At 43.7% G+C, this 21,602-nt stretch overlaps 2 protein-coding genes, 1 non-coding gene and 1 pseudogene across 6 annotated transcripts in view; all 4 read left to right on the top strand.

The window, feature by feature from the left end:
* Nucleotides 1-21,602, top strand: part of LOC103114079 (putative N-acetyltransferase 8B) — a 62,191-nt gene that overhangs the window by 9,255 nt on the left and 31,334 nt on the right. The window contains exon 1 of one of the 3 annotated variants that reach the window (XM_060187093.1): nt 17,730-17,788. The exons of the other annotated variants lie outside the window; for them this stretch is intronic. The gene's annotated coding sequence lies outside the window, so the exon portion shown is untranslated. Of the gene's footprint in view, nt 1-17,729; nt 17,789-21,602 lie in introns of those variants that run through there. 3 annotated transcript variants of the gene reach the window in all.
* On the top strand, nt 12,932-13,064 carry LOC132537922 (small nucleolar RNA SNORA70). The gene has a single exon (XR_009549332.1). It is a non-coding gene; the product is annotated as a small nucleolar RNA SNORA70 (small nucleolar RNA).
* On the top strand, nt 17,600-19,772 carry LOC103109839 (putative N-acetyltransferase 8B; annotated as a pseudogene).
* LOC103114078 (putative N-acetyltransferase 8B) overlaps nt 17,708-21,602 on the top strand; it is a 60,491-nt gene continuing 56,596 nt past the window's right edge. Inside the window, exon 1 of one of the 2 annotated variants that reach the window (XM_060187092.1) lies at nt 17,708-17,788. The gene's annotated coding sequence lies outside the window, so the exon portion shown is untranslated. The remainder of the gene's footprint in view (nt 17,789-21,602) is intronic. The other variant, XM_060187091.1, reaches the window with a different exon arrangement.

Raw genomic sequence — 21,602 nt, forward strand, 5'->3', positions numbered from 1 at the left:
TTTCACTGTGAAGAAGCTTTTTAATTTGATGTAGTCCCATAGGTTTATACTTGCCTTGGTCTTCTTTGTAATTGGATTTGTTTCATCGAAGATGTCTTTAAAATGTATGCGGAAAAGAGTTCTGCCAATATTTTCCTCTAAGTATCTGATAGTGTGTGGTCTAACATCCAAGTCCTTGATCCACTTGGAATTTACTTTTGTATTTGGTGAAATACAGTGGTTCAGTTTCATTCTTCTGCATGTTTCAGCCCATTGTTTACAACACTGTTTGTTGAAGAGACTCTGGTTTCCCCATTGAATAGTCTGAGCCCCTTTGTCAAAGATTAGATGTCCATAGGTGTGGTCTAGCTTATATTTTTATTGTATCAGTCAAATCAGATGAAGTAAATAATTTGAAAACTTTACTGTGAAGAGCCAGATATAAATATTCTTGACTTTTCAGGTCATATGGTCTTGATCCCAACTACTCAGATCTGTTGTAAAAACTTCCACAGGCTGTACAGCGGAAAGCAATTACAGAAGCCAGACCTCCCACCTTCTGCACCCCATAATGACCCTGGGTCCATACTCTCAGAGGTTAAACAATAGGAAAGCTATCGGGACAGGGGTGAGATACGGAGTTCTGGTGGTGGGAATTGTGTAAATTGTGCCCCTCTTATCCTATGGTTTAGTCAGTGTTTCCTTTTTATAAATAAATAAAAATACAATTTTTTAAAAAAAGCTTCCACAGGCAGTTCATAAATGATGAACATGACTGTATTTCAGTAAAACTCTACAAAAAAATAGTGGCAGGTAGGATTTGACTCAAGTGGCATAGATTGTGTACTTCTGAGTTAAATTAATCACATTTCTGGGCCCTCAAGCTCGTTGGTTCCACATGGGAACACTTGTTTTAGTCAAACTAGATAAGGCGAGTGATCTGCAGACTTCCCTCTGAAGAGCCAGACAGTAAGATACTCTTGACTTTTCAGGCCGTAAGTTCTTGATTCCAGCTTCTCAAATTTTATGTCCTATTATAAAAGCTTCTACAGACAGTTCACTTATGAACTCTCTGCACTGTGCCTTGCCAGCAGGAATCAGAAGGCTTAGGAACACAGCCTGATGAGGCTTCCTCCACATCTGTGGCCACTGCACAGCTGACACAAGAACACCAATTCATGGGGTCTTTTTTAAAGCTCCTATGTGGGAGTGACAGATATTACTTCCCTGATGTTTCCTTGTCAAAAGCCAGTCACAGGGCTGTACCAACTTCAGAAGGAACAGGGAGGTGTTCCTCAGTGTGATCCTGAAAGGAGAGAGGTAAAAATACTTAAGGAACAAATTGTTTTCCATTATGGTCATAAATAAAAGTACATAGCTAGCATTCCTCGCATGTGCTGTGTTATAGTAAGCAGTTTATATGTGTGACTTCATTTACTCCTCACTGCAACCCTGAATGATTTAAATATATATATATATATACATATATATATTATTTTATTTTAATGAGAGAAAGTAAGAGAGAGTGACCAGAGCACTGCTCCGCTCTGACTTGATGGTGGTGCAAAGGACTGAACCTGGGACTTCGGAACCTTAGGAATTAAAGTCATTTTGCCTAGCCAGTATTCTCTCTCCTAGACCTGCCTGAGTTTTTTGTTTGTTTGTTTGTTTTTGTAATATTTATTTCCTTTTTGTTGCCCTTGTTTTTAAATTTTTATTGTAGTTATTACTGTTGTTGAAGTCATCGTTGTTGGATAGGACAGAGAGAAATGGAGGGAGGAGGGGAAGACAGAGAGGGGGAGAGAAAGATAGATACCTGCAGACCTGCTTCACCGCTTAAGAAGCGACTCCCCTACAGGTGGGGAGTCAAGGGCTCAAACCGGGATCCTCACGCAGTCCTTGTGCTTTGTGCCACCTGTGCTTAACCCGCTGTGCTACCGCCCGACTCCCTCTATGTTGTTTTTTATCAATGAGGAAAAAAATGTAGTTTCTTGTTTAAAAAAAAATTTGGGGGGGAGTCGGGCTGTAGCGCAGCGGGTTAAACACAGGTGGCGCAAAGCACAAGGACTGGCATAAGGATCCCGGTTCGAACCCCGGCTCCCCACCTGCAGGGGGAGTCGCTTCACAGGCGGTGAAGCAGGTCTGCAGGTGTCTATCTTTCTCTCCTCCTCTCTGTCTTGCCCTCTTCTCTCCATTTCTCTGTCCTATCCAACGACAACAATAATAACTACAACAATAAAAAAAAACAAGGGCAACAAAAGGGAATAAATAAATAAAATAAATATTTAAAAAATAATAATAAGTTTGGACTCTCCAAACTTATATAAAGAAAAAAAATTTTTTTTTTCAAACTGCAGCCTGGGAGGTGGTTCATTGGATAAAGTGTTTGAATCTTAAGCATCAAGCATGAGGTCTCAAGTTCAACTCCTGGCATTAGTGCTCTCTCTTGCTCCTTTATCATAAAAATATATATATTAAAAACTTTTTTTTCCAAACCTACAGGACAATTGGAAATAATACAATGACCTTCCAGGTACCTTTCATGTGAGTTCACCCATTTGTTAATATTTTTTAAAATATTTTATTTATTTATTAATGAGAGGAGTAGGAGAGAGAGAAAGAACCAGACATCACTCCGGTACATGTGCTGCCGGGGATTGAATTCAGCACCTCATGCTTGAGAGACCAACGCTCCATCCACTGCGCCACCTCCTGGACTACATTTTTGTTAATATTTTGCTACATTTACTTACTTGCAATTAATCTGTCTGTATTACACAACAGCTTTTTAGAACTATTTGAAAGTATGTCACAAACATCACTGAATTTTTGCCCTACCTTTTGTTGAATTGTTATCTCTCAGCCCTAATTGTCCAATAATTCTTTTTTTTTTTTTTAACTTAACAAGAGCACTGCAAGGGAGGGAAATCATAGGCCAGTCTTTTCTTTTTTAAAAATCATTATTTTATTTGATTTATTTATTGGCTAGAAAGAGCCAGAAATAGAGAAGAGAGAGGGAGGGAGAGAGACCTGCAGCTTTGCTTCACCACTCGCAAAGCTTTCCCCCTGTAGATGGGTACTGGGGGCTTGATTCCAGGTCCTGGTGCACTGTAATATGTGCACTCACTCAACTGAGTGTGCCCACTACAATAATTCTTTAATAAGAATTCTTTATTATTATTTACAGTATATTAATACAATATCTTAATCATATTATTGATTTTATTATTATTATTTACAATAAAAAAATAAAAACCACTCAGCCCTACAATAATTCTTTTTATTACTTTTAATTTTTTAAAAAATATTTATTTCCTTTTGTTGCTCTTGTTGTTTTATTGTTGTAGTTATTATTGTTGTTGTTATTGATGTCATTGTTGGATAGGATAGAGAGAAATGGAGAGAGGAGAGGAAGACAGAGTGGGGGAGAGAAAGATAGACACCTGCAGACCTGCCTCACTGCCTATGAAGCGACTCCCCTGCAGGTGGGGAGCCGGGAGCTCTAACAGGGATCTTTACGCCAGGCTTTGCACCAGCTGCACTTAACCCACTGTGCTACCACCTGACTCCCTTACAATAATTCTTTTTAAAATAAATTTTGTTAATCAGACTAGAGCACTGCTCATGACAATACACAGTGCTAGGGAGAGTGGAGGAGGCTTTGGTACCCAGGTGAGCACTGTTTCTCTCCATTTCCCCAGTCTTGGAAACAACTAGAGTTGTTAACTACAATGGAAGTATCTTTGACTCCCTCCACCCCAACCCCTTCCCCTACTTCTTTTACTAAAATACCATTAGGAGGCCAGATGGTGGCACACCTGGTTAAGCACACATTTTACAGTGCCCACGGACCCAGGTTCAAGCCCCCAGTCCCCACCTGCAGGGAGAATGCTTTGCAAGTGAATGAATCAGTGTTGCAGGTGTCTCTCTGTCTCTCCTTTCTATCACCCCCTTCTCTCTCGATGTCTGTCTGTCTCTATCCAGTAAATAAAATAAAGATAATTAAAAAAATTTAAATTAAATAAAATACCATTAGAACGGCTCATAACCCCTGGGTCTTTTAAGAGGATCACAGTGACCCACTGTAGTAGGTCTTTTTCTGCCCACTTCATTCTGCTTCTCTTCCTTAATGACCTAATTGCCACTGTTCCTTGCCTGCAAACGCCACCCCACAGTTCCCTTTTGTGCCGAGAGCTGCTGGGATGGTGGCTGACTTGTTACTTTGCTGACTGCAGTGCCGCACTGGGCCCAAGTTACAGTACCGAGTAAAGCATGGGCTACCAGGTGGACAGGCTGTGGCAGGAGCTGTTTGTAATCATTAATTTTGCTGCTTTTGCAATGCTTTGTGCCAGCTATCATCCACTTACCCTTCCAGATAACTCTTCCCACTTCCCCTTTTTTTTTTTTTAAAGATCTCATGGTAATTAAGCACCATGGTATTTTTTTTTTTAATTTTTATTTATTTATTCCATTTTGTTGCCCTTGTTTTATTGTTGCCTGGAAACAAGGTCATTTGGGGTGTTATTTCGCCACCTTGTGGACATGGAGTAGGATGCACTTGACTGGAGAGTATTTCCTAAAATAAGATTCTGTGTTTAGATATTAATTCGATGCACATGCATATTCACTGGGGGTGGGGGGACTCCCTGTTGGAGAGCAGGAATTATGTGTGAGGTTCCAATTTGACCCATGCTGTTACTATGCCTAAGAACTGCTAGAACATCTAGCTTCCTTATTAAATACATAAATTTATGAAATTGTATTTATTTTCAAATTTATTTATTTACACATTGATGAGTGTCAGGTCAAGGGGCAGGTGAAAGGGCAGGATTGGAGGGTTGGGGTGGGGGAATGGCTCATAGGGGGCAAGGCCTTTGGTGTGTGAAACCATCAAGGGTGATGCAGGCAAGCACCAGAGCAAGACGCCACGGGGCTGCTAGCTCCTGCTTGCCGGCTCCCTTTCCTGTGTTTCCAAACAAGCTTCATACCAGCCGCTGACATCAGGTGTGTCACATTATTTATAGCAAGTGCATCACATTATTTACATCAGGTGTGAAAGGCGCCGTATGCAAAACACGGGCTTTGAGCCAAAGCTAAACATGGGCTTCAATTCAGGGCATATTTCTGTTGAGACAGAGAGAGAACCAGGCAATTACTCTGGAATATGCCATGCTGGAGATTGAATTTGGGATTTCATGCTTGCAAGTCCACTAATATATATATATTTATCTAAAGATATATCCAGCCTGGAAAATGTGCACTTTCTATATAATCAGAAGGGATGATGAACATGGCACAGCTCACCTAACCAGGGCTCTAGAGTCAGAGATCTGGGCAGGCACCTGTAAAAAGCAGAGAGCACTGGGTCTCACTTCTCGCAGGGCTTTTCTGCTGTTTGGGAGAATCACCTTGCACTTGGTTGCAAAGATGATCCCTGTAACCTCTACCTTGTTCTAAATCTGTGCTATTTCAGTGTTATAATTTAATGAGCACCTTGAATAAATTAAGAAAATATATGTCATACTCTTCGTTCTTTGCTTAAATAGCATGCTCTTGTTTCGGGGTGTCTCCTTCTCCGGCAGGGTGTCCTCCAGGGGAAAGGTAACAGGCTGGTTCTTTCTCGCTCACGACAGGGGTGACACGAAGTAAAAGACACCAGGGGATTCTTAGCGTGAATCTAGAATCTGAGTCCTTGAGTCCCAGAATCCTGGAGTCCGTATATTAGCAAAATTGACATGAGTTAAATAGAAAAGCAATGGAGGTAATTATTGTTGCAATATGACAGAAATTACAGGTTTCTTAACAGTCAGCATGCCCCTAAAGTAGGGGGCTGGTATGACAGGAATTGATGAGATACAAAACAGTTATTTTCCATAACACAAGCAACTTAATTATCCAAAGGTATTTGAGAGAAGCATAGGGGTTAAACCCGTAGGGTGAGACAGAGAGAAGATGGATATCAAAAGGCCATATAGTTTGGCATTTCTCTTGTCTGGGGTCTGAGGTGTGTGATGAAGTGTGTGATAAGGTGTGTTCTGGGGTCTGAGGTGTGTGATGAAGTGTGTGATAAGGTGTGTTCTTCTGTGATCAGAAGGTGACTTTGAATGAGTGAATCTGCAGCCATATGGCCTGCAGTTAATGGAGGGAAGTACTGGGGTATCTGTGGGCCTGAGAGTCAAGAAGGAAAGAACCAAGTCTGAGTTTCCCCCCTTATGCTCACCTCGGTTGAGAGAGACTCACCAAGAGGTTATCTTCTCAGACCTCCATCCAAAGATGGGGGTGGTTCTCCCTAAGCTCTATCAGGCTCACACATGTTCCCAACACTCTTGTTTCAGTGATCTGTAGTCTGGCAAGTTCTAAATGAAGATGCTAGCAGACTTGGCTTCTAGGTAGGACCCACTGCCTCCTTCACAGGGAACTGTCTATGGGGGTTTCCTAAGCTGGGGGAAAGAGGCAGCTCGTAGCTTCTTTGAACACAACTTTGAATTTGGTTAAGCTAGTAGATTTTTTTGCATTCTTTCTCTATCAACCAGCTGGACTTACTAAAAAAAAAAATCTCTAGATTTTATATCCTCTTCAGGAAGTATGATTATTTCAAGTAATTTTCCAAGATTCTCTTCAAATAGATTATAATTTCTTTTCTATTCAGGCAGAGAGAGAGAGAGATACTACATCAAAGGACAACTCAGGCTTCTCCCTTTATCATGGACTGCAGCTCAGGCTGCTCCAGTGCAGGGCCTGCGCTCTCTCCAGCAGCAGTCACTGAGGTGGCTTCATTCCTTTTATTTTTTCCCCAACCCCACCACCAAACACACATACACATTTTCTTTTTTTAATTTAATTTTTTTTATTTATTTATTTTCCCCTTTTTTTGTCCTTTTTTATTGTAGTTATTTTTGTTGTTATTCATGTTGTTCTTAGATAGGATAGAGAGGAATGGAGAGAGGAGGGAAAGACAGAGAGGGGGAGAGAAAGATAGACACCTGCAGACCTGCTTCACTGCCTGTGAAGCGACTCCCCTGCAGGTGGGGAACTGGGGGCTCTAACCGGGATTCTTATGCCCGTCCTTGAGCTTTGCACCACGTGTGTTTAACCCGCTGTGCCATCACTGGACTCCCATACACATTTTCTTTTTTGCGTAGTTTAATAAAATTTCAAAGCAATTCTTTTTAAGTTAACAAACTTTTGAAAACTATTTATTTCCTTTTGTTGCCCTTGTTGTTCTATTGTTGTAGTTATTGATGTCGTCGTTGTTGGATAGGACAGATAGAAATGGAGAGAGGAGGGGAAGACAGAGGGGGAAAGAAAGATAGACACTTGCAGACCTGCTTCACCGCCTGTGAAGCGACTCCCCTGCAGGTGGGGAGCCGGGGGCTCGAACCAGGATTCTTATGCTGGTCCTTGTGCTTTGCACCACGTATGCTTAACCTGCTGTGCTACTGCCCGACTCCCCCAAAGAAATTTTCATGAGTGAGGAAGACAGTCCACAAACGTAGTTGCTTGCACTGACAGGATGGATTCCTGGGTGGGGCTCAGACGAGCCAGGAGTGGGTCTCCTTCCTGTCCCCCAGCAGCCGAGGCCTGGGTTTTCTGCTTTGCAACTTTGAAGCAGAACTCCAGATGTCGTTCTGAGCCACTGAGAAGAGAGAGAGGAGGTCTGGAGCGAAGAGGAAACACAAATCTTTATTTGCGCTGGCACCTCAGAGTTGGGTGCTAGAGAAGCAGGTTGGGCCACATGGAGGTAGTGAAAATGGCCGCCTCACGCAGTAACCTTTCCTGAGTCTAAACACCAAAGTGAAGCGCTGGCAAGAGAGAGAGGTGCAGAAGAAGAAGGGCTTTTATAGGAGTAGCTTTCGCGAGACTGGGAAGGGGGATGAGTAACCATAGCACTCCAGGATAGGATAATAACTCTCGTGAGAATGGGAGGGGGGAGGAGTAACCAAAGCACTCCAAATATCGCAGGGAAATAGACAATGCCCTAAGGGCACAACATGGTGGAACAGGCACTCCAAGAATGTCCCAACTGTCCGCGGGAACTAACAGTAGCCTGAGGGGACAACATGGCAGATGTGACTGCATCTGCACAATTTCCCAGCATCTTCCCCTTTCCTTTTATCCAATGGCCAGAGCAACAGTCTATAAAGTCTATGAACTACTCAGGGTCAGTCTATGAAAAACCAGCAACATGAAGGGAAGGAAGCTGCTGTAAAATTGTCTAAAGTGTCCAAAGGGTATACCAGCAAGTCCGATAGAAGTCTCAGTCCAAAGTAGGCAACTAGGGGGAGAAATGGCAGGGGATGAAACGCTGCATGAGGAAGGTCAGTCTCTGGAATTCCGCTTTTCTGTAGAGAGTGAGCTGGAACCGCCAAAATGTGACAGTCAAAGCAGAAGCAGGAAAGGCAGACAGGCAGTAAAAAAGTTCTGTCCTTGGAGTCTGTGAATCAGGTTCTTCAGATCGCGTCAGGTGACATCTAGGGTTTCGGGGGGGCTGTGCCACTGTAGTCGTGCCATCTAGTGGGTGATGTCAGGGTGTGCAGGGGTCCAGGTGGTTTTTTCCAGGATTCCTGTGGAAGAAACACAAACAATCTGCTTCTCGTGGTTAGCAGGGCATCTGATTTGAATTTTTTATAGGAAAAGAGGTTTGGTGCCTTAGCCAACTGAGTATTGGGGGATGTATCTTTCCTATTTATTTATTATTATTATATATTATTATTTGTCATGGTAATCAGCCGTTATCTGGAAGGTCCTGGGTGATTCATGGGGAAAAAGAACTTATCTTTTAACAAAGACTCTAAGGTGTAGGGAAGTGGGAACTTATCTTTTTTTTTTTTTGTATTTATTGCCTTTTGTTGCCCTTGTTGTTTTATTGTTGTAATTATTATTGTTGTTGTTATTGATATTGTGGTTGTTGGATAGGACAGAGAAATGGAGAGAGGAAGGGAAGACAGAGAGAAGGAGGGAAAGAGAGACACCTGCAGACCTGCTTCACCGATTGTGAAGAAACCCCCTGCAGGTGGGGAGCCAGGGGCCTGAACCAGGATCTTTATGCCAGTCCTTGCACTTTGCACCATGTGTGCTTAACCTGCTGTGCTACCACCCGGCTCCCAGGAACTTATCTTTTAACAAAGACTCTATGGCCATGCCAATAGCAACCTTGAGGGCATATGTGGCTCCCCACATGTCCCCCTTTCTTATATCATGTTTTGATGTTTGGCGGACTTTGTTTTATGGCAGGGTGGACTGTGCTTGTCTTAGGTTGGGGATCAGCCTTCCGTCTTACCCGTCATTGGAACACCTGGTCATTTTTGCCCAGTAGTACCAGGTGCCCTGTCTTAGGTTGACTGGATAGCACTAGTTTCCCTTTTACCCGTCATTGCCTAGCCAGCCCTCTACATGGTGGACGTTCTGATGGAGGGGGGGCAAATCCTCCACAGCAATTCCATATTCTGCCATGTCCAGCCTATGATAGTGAACTTGTATAGGTTGCATCTTTATGGCATCAATCTGTTGTTGCAAAAAGGTCATGAGCTTGTTAAGAATTATAGGACCTACTGTGAGCAGAAGGAGTAAAACAATCAAGGGTCCCACAACTAAGGGTAGACAGGTAAGGAAGGGGGAATGTATCCATTGGTATGAAGAGGTGGGATCATATCTCAGGTCTAAGGGAAGCAGTCAGGGGATGTGATGTCCAGGGGAACAGCCATTTGTCTTTGGGGGTAGTAAAGGATGTCTGTGGCATGGGTGATGTTATAAAGAGAAACATCTTTAAATTGTTGGCTGACAAAGGCAGGCCTATGGTGGCAAGACAAGATACACCAGTTAAGTGTACAAGAATATGTGAATGTTGTTAATTTACATAGGTTGGATATGGAGGAACTTCTTACAGTTTTAATACCTTACCATATGAACAGATGATTCTTCATATGAAGGCTTGATAGCTGTAATCACTTGTGAAAAAAAAAACAACTTGTAACAAGTTAGAGGTTTACTATAATTGATACCTCAATGATTATAATTGGTTTAAATATCTTTATGATTTTGTTTGAAGGTCATCTAATGTTACCTCTCGTAGCAGTCTCTACAGCAGGATCGTCAGACCAATTTTGGTTAAAATATATATTTTGATTTTTTAACTATTTTTACTTTGGACCATAAACGGACTCAGGTTACTTAGAGAGTTAACGCATGTTAGTGACAATGGTTTTAACATTTAAAGTACTCTGAGCAGATTGGTCATACAAAAATTTTTGGTCATTCAACACACTCACTCACAAATCACAACTGGCCAATCATAATATAAGACATCCAGAGAAGAGGTAGGAGAGAGGGCTCTTTGAGCCAGATTTTCTAGGTTCTGCCATGTCATATTATGGATCCTGGGATGTATCCTGCATCTAGTCCTCTTGTATTTCTTGTTCTTTAGGGATAGCAGTGCCATCATACGGGTATTGTTGGACATGGCGGGCAAGAACCCAGACAGGTTTAGAGTAATTATGAGGGAAAATGCATGCAAAACCTCTTCCCATGGTCAATAGAGGGTCAGGCCCTTTCCAAATTTTATCGAGTGGGCCTTTCCACTTGACCTTAATAGCTGGAAGAGTAGATGGTGTTTGCCAGTGAAGAATAATAGAAGGTAAGTCCGAATTATTGTAAATATTAAAGAGATTTAATTTAGTTAAGGCTTTTGCTAGCTGGATATTGGGGGGGTACATTCCTCCTTTATCTTTATTTAATTGAGCCATAAGGGTTTGATGGGCCCTCTCAACAATGCCTTGTCCCTGTGGATTATAGGGAATGCCTGTGGTATGAGTAATGTTCCAGAGGGAACAAAAATCTTTAAATTGTTTGCTGGTAAACACATTCCCCTTGTCAGTTTTCAGTTGAAGAGGTAAGCCCATCACAGCAAAACAGAAGAGCATATGGATTATAAGCTTTTTAGAGCTTTCTCCCATCTGAGCTGTTGCCCACATAAATTTAGAAAAGATATCAATTGAGACAAACACATATTTTTGTTTGCCAAAGTTTGGTATGTGGGTGACATCAATTTGCCAAAGAGCATTGGCTTTTAAGCCTCGGGGGTTAACCCCAAGAATCTGAATAGCAAGTGTTTTTATGAGACTTGCACAGGAAGAGCATGTAGCAAGGATATGTTTCAACTGCGGTAAAGGAACATCGAGAAATCGAGCTCGGAGGCCTTTAAGATTAACATGGGTTAGGGAATGAAAGTCAGCAGGATCAGAGACAGAGACTAGGAGAGTTCCTGTGGAGGCAAGGCGGTCAGCTACAGCATTCCCTTCAGACAGGGAACCAGGAAGAGGGCTGTGGGAATGAAGGTGTTGAATATACAGTGGTTGGGTTCGAGAACAAAACATAGAGGCGATTTGAATCAAGAGAGGGGAAAGTGGGTTGTCATCAATTCTCACATAAGAACGAGCAAGCCATGGAAGTAAGTTAACAGTATACACACTGTCAGAAAAAAGGTTGAAGGATTCTGGTACAGCTTTTAATGCAAGGAAAACAGCATAAAGTTCTTTGTACTGAGGGGAATTATCAGGGAGCTCAGTAAAGAGAGGTTTAGGGGATTGTTTGTCTGGGTAATATATAAGGGCAGCAGCTCCCTTTTTTCCACCATCAGTAAAGACTGTAGGAGCAGAGGGGATGGGATCTTGAGAGAAAAATTTAGGTGCTAGTAGAGGCAAAAGAAGTAAAGGAAGCTATCAATTTATTAGAAGAAAAATGGTTATCTATTTGTCCTGGAAACCCCACAAAGCTTATGGCAAAGCAGGAATGATGGCATATGAGCCACTCTGTGTCTGTGAGAGAAAAGGGCAGAATAATTAAATCCGGTTCTTTCCCTAAGACCTGCACAGACGTATTTCTTCCTTGGCGAACCATGAATGCTAATGCGTCTATCTCAGTGAGGAGTCTTGGAGCTCTGCCTACTGGCATGTGAAGCCACTCGAGAACCCCATGGTTCTGCCACAATGCCCCTACTACTGTGGGGGTGGAGTTAAAAATTAGAAGGTTTACCGGAGAGGAGGGGGAGAATTGAACAAGGTGCATGTCTTGGAGGGCCTGGTTAGCCCTTTCCAGTGCCAAGGAGGCCTCTGGAGTTAACCTACGTTTTGAGGAGGGCTGTTTGTTTCCTTTTAACAGGTCAAACAGTGGTTGGAGGCAGCTTGTAGGCAGATAAAGATACTGCCTAAGCCAATTTAAATTTCCAAGAAAACTTTGTAAAGAAGCAAGAGTAAGGTTAGAAGGAAAAGTAACACTAGGTTTTAAGGGACAAATTTGCGTTAGAGAAATCTCTGAACCTAAGAAAGATATTGGAGGAATTAGTTGTATCTTCTCAGGAGCTACATTAAGGCCACTTTTCTTTAATGCAGGAATGAGAAAATCATGTAGGGCACAGAGATCTATATCTAATTTTCCCCATATTAAGACGTCATCCATGTAGTGAAAAACATTAAGGCCCTTATGAATATATGGAAAAAGGGCAGATTTAACAGCCTCTTGACAAATTGTAGGACTATTAGCCATGTCCTGGGGCAGCACCACCCATTCAAATCTATCGGCAGGGCTGGCATTAGTAATAGAAGGAACAGAGAAGGCAAAACATTTACAATCTTGTGGATGCAAAACATTTACAATCTGTGGCTTCCCACCTACAGGGGAGTCACTTCACAGGTGGCGAAGCAGGTCTGCAGGTGTCTATCTTTCTCTCCCCCTCTCTGTCTTCCCCTCCTCTCTCCATTGCTCTCTGTCATATCTAACCAGGATGACATCAATAACAACAATAATAACTACAACAATAAAAAAACAAGGGCACAAAAGGGAAAATAAATTTTAAATTTTTTTTAAAGTTTAAAAAGTATTTAAATATATATGTATATATATAAAAGGGAAAAAAAGAAGAAAAAACATTTTCACACACACACAAGAATTAAAGCGTCTGCACCCAATTAGCCGACTGTGCTGCCATTCCCATGGCGCCAGGTGTGCAGTGGCTGCAAACGGCTGCCTCCTGGGTAGTGTATGCAACCTGTTGCTTGTACAGGCAGCCCTAAGGGACCCTTCTTGCTTTGTATTCATATTATGCCTGACCTTCTGCTATCCCTAACTGTAGGCTCCAGACAGGAATGCGGGGTGCCTCTGGGAAGCCCCAGGGCACTGTGGCCAGAGTCCACATAAGCCAGGTCATCATGTACACCCACACCAAGCTACAGAACAAGGAGCATGTGATCAAGGCCCTGCACAGGGCCAAGTTCAAGTTCTCTGGATTCCAGAATCTCCAAGAACTGGACTTCACCAAGTTTAACGCAGATGAATTTGAAGACGTGGTGGCTGAAAAGCGCCTCATCCCAGACGGCTATGGAGTCAAATACATCCCCAGCTCCGGTTCGCTGGACAAGTGGTGGGCCCTGAACTCCTGAGAGCCTCAGAGATGTCCCTTAATCAATCACAATAAATCAATATCCTAATTTAAAAGAAGAAGGAGAAGAGAAGAACTAAAGCACACTTTTAAATTAACATGTTATGGCTTGGTGCTAAACTTTTGCTTTTTTGCTGTGTATGAAATCCTCATCAGAGTTTTTTTATGGTTGTGAAAAAGGATGAAAAAAGAGGCTAATATAAAATGGTATTAATGGCACAATATATTAATTACTTAATTTGCCAGAGCAGTTATTAGCTCTGGCTTGTGCTGGTAAAAGGGATTGAATGGCATAATTTCTTTCTTTCTTTTTTCTTTTCATTTCTTCTTTTTTTTGCCTCTAGGGTTATTGCTGGGGCTCAGTGCCTGCACTACAAATCCACTGCTCCTGGAGGCCCTCTTTTTTTTAAAAATGTTGTTGCCCTTGTTGTTACTATTGTTGGAAAGGATAGAAAGAAGTTGAGAAAGGAGGGGAAGACAGAGAGGAGGAGAGAAAGATAGACACCTACAGACCTCCTTCACCGCTTATGAAGCAACCCCCTGCAGGTGGGGACCTGGGACCTGGAACCAGGATCCTTACGCCGGCCCTTGTGCTTTGCATGATGTGTGCTTAACCCACTACATTAATGCCCAGCCTTTGCACAATGTTTTTAGTCCACCTCCATGTTAGCTATCAAGCTCAAGAAAAATTACTAAAGTCATGGTCCCTAGAAGCATACCTAAAATAGACTTCCTAGCTTTTTACCACCCAAAAATCTCTGTTCTCATCTACTCTATTCCTATTCCTGGTTCCTGTTTATTGTTATTAAACACTTTGTCCTGTCTCATCTCATACTGTCTTTCAAACACCAAGTTATAGATGCTACTATGATTCCATCCTGGATTGCCTGAATAGATGACCTCACCAGTATGTCTTAGAAACTTTCCTTTCCAGAACCCTACCCCACTAGGGAAAGATAGAAATAGGCTGGGAGTATGGATCGGCCTGCAAATATCCATGTCCAGAGGAGAAGCAATTACAGAAGCCAGAACTCTCATCTTCTGCACCCCATAAAGAAATTTGGCCCATGTTCCCAAAGGGGAGAAGTGTTAGGGGAACATGACCAGAGGGCTCTGAAACCCAGTCCCATCAGGACCCAGAGAGAGAAGAGGAAAAAAGGAAAGACATTCAGAAGTAGTAATAGGTGTAGGCGTGATTTAAAAGGAAGAGAAAGTGGAACCATAGAAAAAATGAGCAAAAATATAGAAAGATGATAGACAGATAGACAAGACAGTTATAGAAGTAATAGGCCGGGGTCTGGCGGTAGTGCACCAGGTTAAGCACACATAGCATGAACCACAGGGACCCACACAAGGAATCTGACTCCAACTCCCCCCTCCACCTGCTGGGTGGGTCACTTCACAAGTGGTGAAGCAGGTCTGCTGGTGTTTGTCTTTCTCCATCTCTATCTTCCTCTCCTCTCTCAATTTCTCTCTGTCCTATCCTATTAAAAAAAAAAAAAGTGGCCTCCAGGAGCCGTAGATTCGTAGTACTGGCACTGAGCCCGAGCAATAAATCTGGAGGCGAAAGAAAGGAAGGAAGGAAGGAAGGAAAGAAAGAAAGAAAGAAAGAAAGAAAGAGAGAAAAAGAAAGGAGAGTCAACCCATATATGTAACCTTGGGAGAACTTTTGTAGTTTCCAATGGAGGGAATTAGGACACAGAAGTCTGGTGGTAAAACAGTGTGGAATTATACCTGTTTTATAACTTTGTAAATGAATACTAAATCACTAAAAAAAAAAAAAAAAAAGAAAGAAAGAAAAAAAACCAGTATTACTGACTTCAGAGAAAGCCATGTAAGTCCAATGAGAATACAGGCAAAGAGAGGGTGGGGCAGACCACAGGCCTCTCGCACTCAGCCTGCTGGGTTTCCAACTGGTTAATATTATACTCACGTGTAATACTCAGCTGAACTTTAGAGCTGTCTGTTACTCTTCTTGATTACTAGCTCAAATTTCACTTAACAATGAAACTTTTAAAGAAAAAATTTAAATGTACTGGCAAAAAAAGTGATACAAACCCTATGGACTTACCAGCCAGACTTCATGTTAGTCAAACTCCACCTCTGTGGCCTGGATGCCTGCCAACCACCAGAGTCTCAAGCCACCAACCCTGGACTCCTGCTGAAAGCTCTCAGTCTCTGGATTTGGAGTAGGAAGGCAGCAGGATGGCCCCCTTAGAAGAAATCACGATTTCTCTCCAAATCTGACCGCTCACCAGGTCCTCTTAGAGATTCCTGCCAGAAACTTGAGTGCCACCTCTGAGCTCCCTCCTGTGATCATTTCCAATCAATGATTCCTGGTTCCTGTTATTTTACCTTCAAAATTACCTCTATGCAGCAGAGTTCTCACTATCTCAGTTACCCAGTAGTCCAAGTCATGACTTCCATCTGTGGGGCCTCTGCTAGCCCAGAAGATTCACTTGAGATCATAGAACAAGTCCACCCTTCACACAACTGCAGGCCAGATGTGTACATAGGCCTTATGTCTTTGAACAAATAAGCAATAGATAGATGCCTTTCTAGTTGACCAGCCTCATCTCTGAGCCAGGATCCATGACTTGACAAGTAGAATAAATATTGAGCTTAGTTCACACTAACCCTCCTTACCTGGTGCTCCACTGCAATGCCTGGGACACTTGCCGGGACTTTTGCATAAGCCTTTAGGAGTTGGAGAATGTTGGTGTTCCTCCTCCTCTTGCTTTTTCTTTTAATTTTCTCTTGCCATCAGGGTTCTTGCTGGGGTTCAGTGCCTACATCACTCCACTGTTCCAGTGGCCTTTTTTTTAGATAAAGGATGAGCTACAGATTGGAGAGATGCCATAGCATTGCTCCACTGCTGTGATGCTTCCGCATTGCAAGTGAACCCACGTGGTGGTCAGGGGTTTGAGCGCAGGTCCTTGTGCATGGTGACATCTGTGTTCTTCTAGATGAGCCACTTTCTTCCTCCTTCCATTCTTTTTAAAAATTATTTATTTATTCCCTTTTGTTGCTCAACGCCCTTCAAGTGGGGAAAGGGGCTAGAACCCAGGCCCTCGTGCATTGTAATGTGTGCACTCACCAGCTGAACTATTATCTGACTCCTCTTTCTTTTAATTGCCACCAGGATCATCAATGGGGCTCAATGCTTTCTTCATGACAAATCTATTGTTCCCATGGCCTCTTTGTTTTATTGCTGTTGTTATTATTGTTTATTTTTACCAGAGCACTGCACAGCTCTGGCTATGGCGGTGTGGGGACAACCTGCAACTGCAGAACTTCAGGCACCAAAATAGATTGCATAACCATTATGCTGTCTCCTCAGCATTTTAATATTATTTTGTATGGATACGGTGAGAAATTTAAAGTGAAGGGGAGCTAGAGAGGGACAGAGAAAGAGAAACACCTAGAGCACTGCTTCCCTGCTGGTGAAGCTTCCTCCCCATGTAGCTAGGGACCTGGGGCTTGAGCATATGGCCATGGGTTTGCTCTACCGGATACACCACTAGTCAGATTTTCTTGATGGGGGGGGGGGGGTAAAGTTAGTGCAGAGAATTAGAAGCCTAAGTGCCAGGCACTTGCATTTGAATGGTGATGACAGAGCACACAGGGTGGGGGAGTGGTGGTAGGAGCATTTCCTAAATCCTAGCAGCTGTGTGGAGGGGCTGAGGGTGGGTGTCAGGGAGCATGGAGGTAGACAAGTAGAGTCAGGTGTGTAGACAAAGGAAAGGTTTAATGTAGAAGCTGAGGGGGGAGCTTGAGGAGTCCAGCTATAGTGTCTGGGCATCTTTAGGAGCCCACCCTGGGACAGGCTGGTGGGCCTTATATGGGGTCTTTGCTCAGGGCTATTTCTGGTGTGAGAAGGCTTAGTGGTCTTGTTTATGATCTATTCAGAGATATTTCTGGTCGAACGTGTTGGTGCAGGCAGAAGGAAGGTCAGTTTTTCCCGTGTGGGTACGGGGTCTGCTTACTCCTAGCACATCCCTTCAGTAAGATCGGATCTTTCCATGAGGGTAGGGGTCAGACCTGAGCATATTTCCTTCATGAACCCTCTCTTTCTGAACAGACAGGGAAGGAGAGCATAGACTATCATCAAATTCAAGGATCCTGAGCTATTCTAGATACTGCCCACCCCCATTCTCACCCCGCCTCTCAGGTTCCTCCTGGGAGATTGTGCTCCCTTCTTTGCCATGGTTCTTGGGGTTTATGATTATCAAACTTCTGGGGGCCAGCCAAGAAGGGGGATGTCCGGAGCCAGGTTCCTTGAGGAGGAGCAGACTCTGGTCAGTCTCCCTAGATGCTGGTCAGAGGCTGAGGGCAGAGTGGAGGCTGCTCTGGACACTCAGGCTCCTGTGGCATCAGGTGAGAAGATGTGGGTAGAAGGACAGAGCTCTTAATGAGGTTGGAGGCCAGGCTTTCATGCTCTCAACATTGGTCATATCTGGAATCTGGCTCTGATGCTATCTCAGTAGCCTCAGACTCTGCAGTAGAGGGAAAAGGCTTTTATTGAAACCTATGTCAGGAACCCCAGGATTCCTGCAATGCACGGTCCCTGGGAGAGGGGGCCCAGGGAGGGAGTGTGGTCTGGCTGCTGTACTGTGCTGCCCAAAGCACCTGGAAATGGAGCTGGATCCAGGAGTAGAACAGAGAATGGAGGGAGGGTTTTTCTTCTTCTTAAAATTTTTTTCCACTTTATTTTAATGAGAGAGAGGGAGAGGGAGAAGAAGAGAGAGAGAGGGAAAGGGAGAAGGAGAGGGAGAGGGAGGGAGGGGGAGAGAGAGAGATCCAGAAAGACACAGAATGATCAGAGCACTGCTCAAATCTGGCTTATGGTTGTGCTGAAGATTGAACCTGGGACCTTGGAGCCTCAGGAACAAAAGTCTTTTTTCGTAACCATTATACTGTCTTCCTAGTGTGCTTTCTATAGTGACCTTACATGTATAATTTTACTAACTCCTAAGTAATCCTATATGGTGAATTTTTTTTTTTACCATGTTCTGCAGAGGAAGATAGGTTCAGAGGTTAAGGCACTAGACCAAAGGCACAGACATGAAGGATGTGAGTCAGAATTCTTTTTTTTTTTTTTTTTTACCAGAGCACTGATGAGCTCTGGCTTCTGGTAGTACAGGGGATTGAACATGGGACATTGGAGACTCAAGCATGAGAGTCTCTTTGCATAACCATTATGCTATCTATCCCTGTCCAAAGCCAGAACTTTTAAGAACTGACTCTGCACTTCCAATGACTGTGGTCAACCTTTCCTTGGGCAAAATACAAAGACATATACTTGAGATGTGTAAGAGGTGTAAGAGATAGCAGTACTGACCTGACTTCCTCTTTTTTCCCAGGGCTTCTGGGAAAGTTTGCAGTGGCCACTCTCTTTCTCTCTCTTGTGGACTCAGGGGGTGAACTCATGGCTCCGTATCACATCCGCAAATACCAGGAGAGGGACCACAAGTTGATCCTGAAATTGTACTCTGAGGGAGTAGCTGAGCATGGTCCAACCGCCTTCTGCCACCTCCTGAAGCTGCCTCGAACCCTCCTGCTCTTGTTTGGGGGTTCTCTCACTCCACTCCTGCTCACTGGCTCCTGGCTCCTGGCACTGCTGGTCAACCTCACCTTCTTAGTTGCCCTGAGGTTTTTTGCCAAGTATCCCTACACCCAGTTTGAAGTCATGTCTCTGAACACGGACATGTCAGACATAACTAAGAACTACTTCAGTGAGCGTGGCTCCTGCTTCTGGGTAGCAGAGTCTGAGGGGCAGGTGGGTGGGCATGGTGGGAGCCCTTCCTGTGAAAGAGCCAGCTGCGAGGGAGAAGCAGTTAGAGCTCCTTCACATGAGTGTGGCCTCAGAGCACCGAGGTCAAGGGATAGCCAAAGCCCTGGTTAGGACTGTCCTGCAGTTTGGACAAGACCAGGGCTACAGTGCAGTTGTCCTCAGCACTAGTGAGATACAGTACTCTGCCATAGGCCTCTACCGGAGCATGGGCTTCCAGAAAACCCATCAGTATTTCTACTCCTTGGCCTGGAGGCTATATGATATCCCTTTTGTTAAATTTGTCTACTGCCTCTCCTCTGCTCAAGATCCAAGTTGCTGAGACAGAGAGGGCCTGTGCTCTGTACATTAGTCAGGATGGAATGGACTCTGCAGCTGTGGCAGGCAGTTTTGAAATCTCATGTAACAGTACAGTATGAAGAAATTGTTCCTTCACATCAGAAAACAATGCTGGAGCGATAGGTGGTTTTGTTCCATTCAGTATTCATGCTTTGCCACTGTTTCGTTTATCAAGTGTTTCCAGATGTTTCATAAAAACAATCACAGCATAATAAACATTCCATAAGCTTGTGAGTGTGTGGTGAGTAGCTGAGGCTGAGATTCACTAAGCAGCTTTTGGGGAGCTCAGATAGCCTTGCTTACATGTCATGGGATGGCTTGGTGATGGGTGACTGGGCTTACTCATTTTCCAGCAGGATGGCTCAGACAAGGTTTGAAGGTTACTGAGTAACAAAAGTAAAGCAGAAACAACATGAAGATTTTTGAGTCTGCAGGTGTGATGTCTGCTAACTTCTCTGATTTAGGTGCAGGCGGGGATTATACATCTGGATCCTGCTTATAAGTGAGATGAGCTGAAAGTCACACAACAAAGGAGCATGAGAGAATGTGTAAAAGAAGGCCTGGGGTCAATGACATCCTCAGTCTTCTCTAGAAACAAGATGTCTGCTGCCAGGAAGAAGGCAGCTGGGGACAATGTAGGGTTTGGGAATGAGCTAGGCCTACAGAGGCATAACCCACAACCCAATGGCCAGGTCCTAAGCACATGACCCCAACATGCCTGAAGGGAGATTGGGAATGTGAACATGTAAGAAGGAGAAATTGGAATGTCCAGTTCCCCAGATGTGCCACATGTGGGACCTCTCCTTGGTCTTCACATGCTTAAGTTAGGCACTACAGATGCTCAGGACCTGATCATCCCTTGAAAACTGTGATGCAGTGTGGGTGGGGCTGGACCCTGTGCTGGTGTGAGTAGCACAGGGCACACTATCTACTAGTGTTGGGTTTGCCCTCAGGAGGTCTGGAGACTTTTTCCTCCCGATCCAGAGGCTGAGTTTCTGTATCTGGTAAGTACCATAATGACCCATGAAGTCCAGGCCAGCTTTTATTCTGGTATTTCTGGCCCAGGGGGACTGGGGTCCTTTTCACACTGTCAGTTTCTCTGCTCTAAAGCATCAGTATATCACAGACTAGGCCCAGTACTCCATACTGGTGTTACAGATATATTTCACTTAAACGAAGACCTTTCTAGAGCTATGGATGTCCCAAATAGTTTATTATTGGCTAAGACTATGGACTTCAAATCTCCCCCACCTTCAATTGCACTCTTTTCTCCATGGCCTTGTTCATCACCCATAACTTTTGACCAGATCACTTCTTCTTCTTCTTCTCCTCCTCCTCCATCTTCTTTTCCTTCTCCTCCTCCTTCTCTTTCTTCTCCTCCTCCTTCTCCTTCTCCTCCTCCTTCTTCTTTTTCTCCTTCTTCTTCTTCTCCTTCTCCTCCTCCTCCTCCTCCTCCTCCTCCTCCTCCTCCTCCTTCTTCTTCTTCTTCTTCTCCTCCTTCTCCTTCTCCTCCTCCTTTTCTTCTTCTACTCCTTCTTCTTCTCCTTCTTCTTCTCCTTCTCCTCCTCCTCCTTCTTTTCTTCTCCTCTTCCTCCTTTTCTTCTTCTACTTCTTCTCCTCCTCCTCCGTCTTCTTCTTTTCTTCCTCCTTCTCCTCCTCTTCTTCCTCCTCCTCCTCCTCCTCCTCCTTATCCTCCTTCTTCTTCTTCCTTCTTAGGTTTTGCTTCACCCAAACCCATGAGTTATGGGATTTATTTTTTTTTTTTTTGGTTTTATTGTTTGTTTGAGGTTTTTTTTTTTTTTTTTTTTTGCCTCCAGAGTTATCTCTGGGGCTCAGTGTACTATGAATCCACTGGCAGCCTCCCCCCCCCCATTTTATTGGGTAGGAAAGAGAGAAATTGAGAGAGGAGGCGGAGATAGAGAGGGAGAAAAATAGACACCTGAAGACCTGCTTCATGCTTGTGAAACATCCCCTTCTGCAGGTGGAGGCTGGGGTCTCAAACCTGGATCCTTGCATGGGTCCTTGCACTTAGTGTCAGGAAATTGTGAGGATATGGTAGAG

The sequence above is a fragment of the Erinaceus europaeus genome, chromosome 3, assembly GCF_950295315.1.
Source record: "Erinaceus europaeus chromosome 3, mEriEur2.1, whole genome shotgun sequence".
NCBI lineage: Eukaryota > Metazoa > Chordata > Mammalia > Eulipotyphla > Erinaceidae > Erinaceus > Erinaceus europaeus.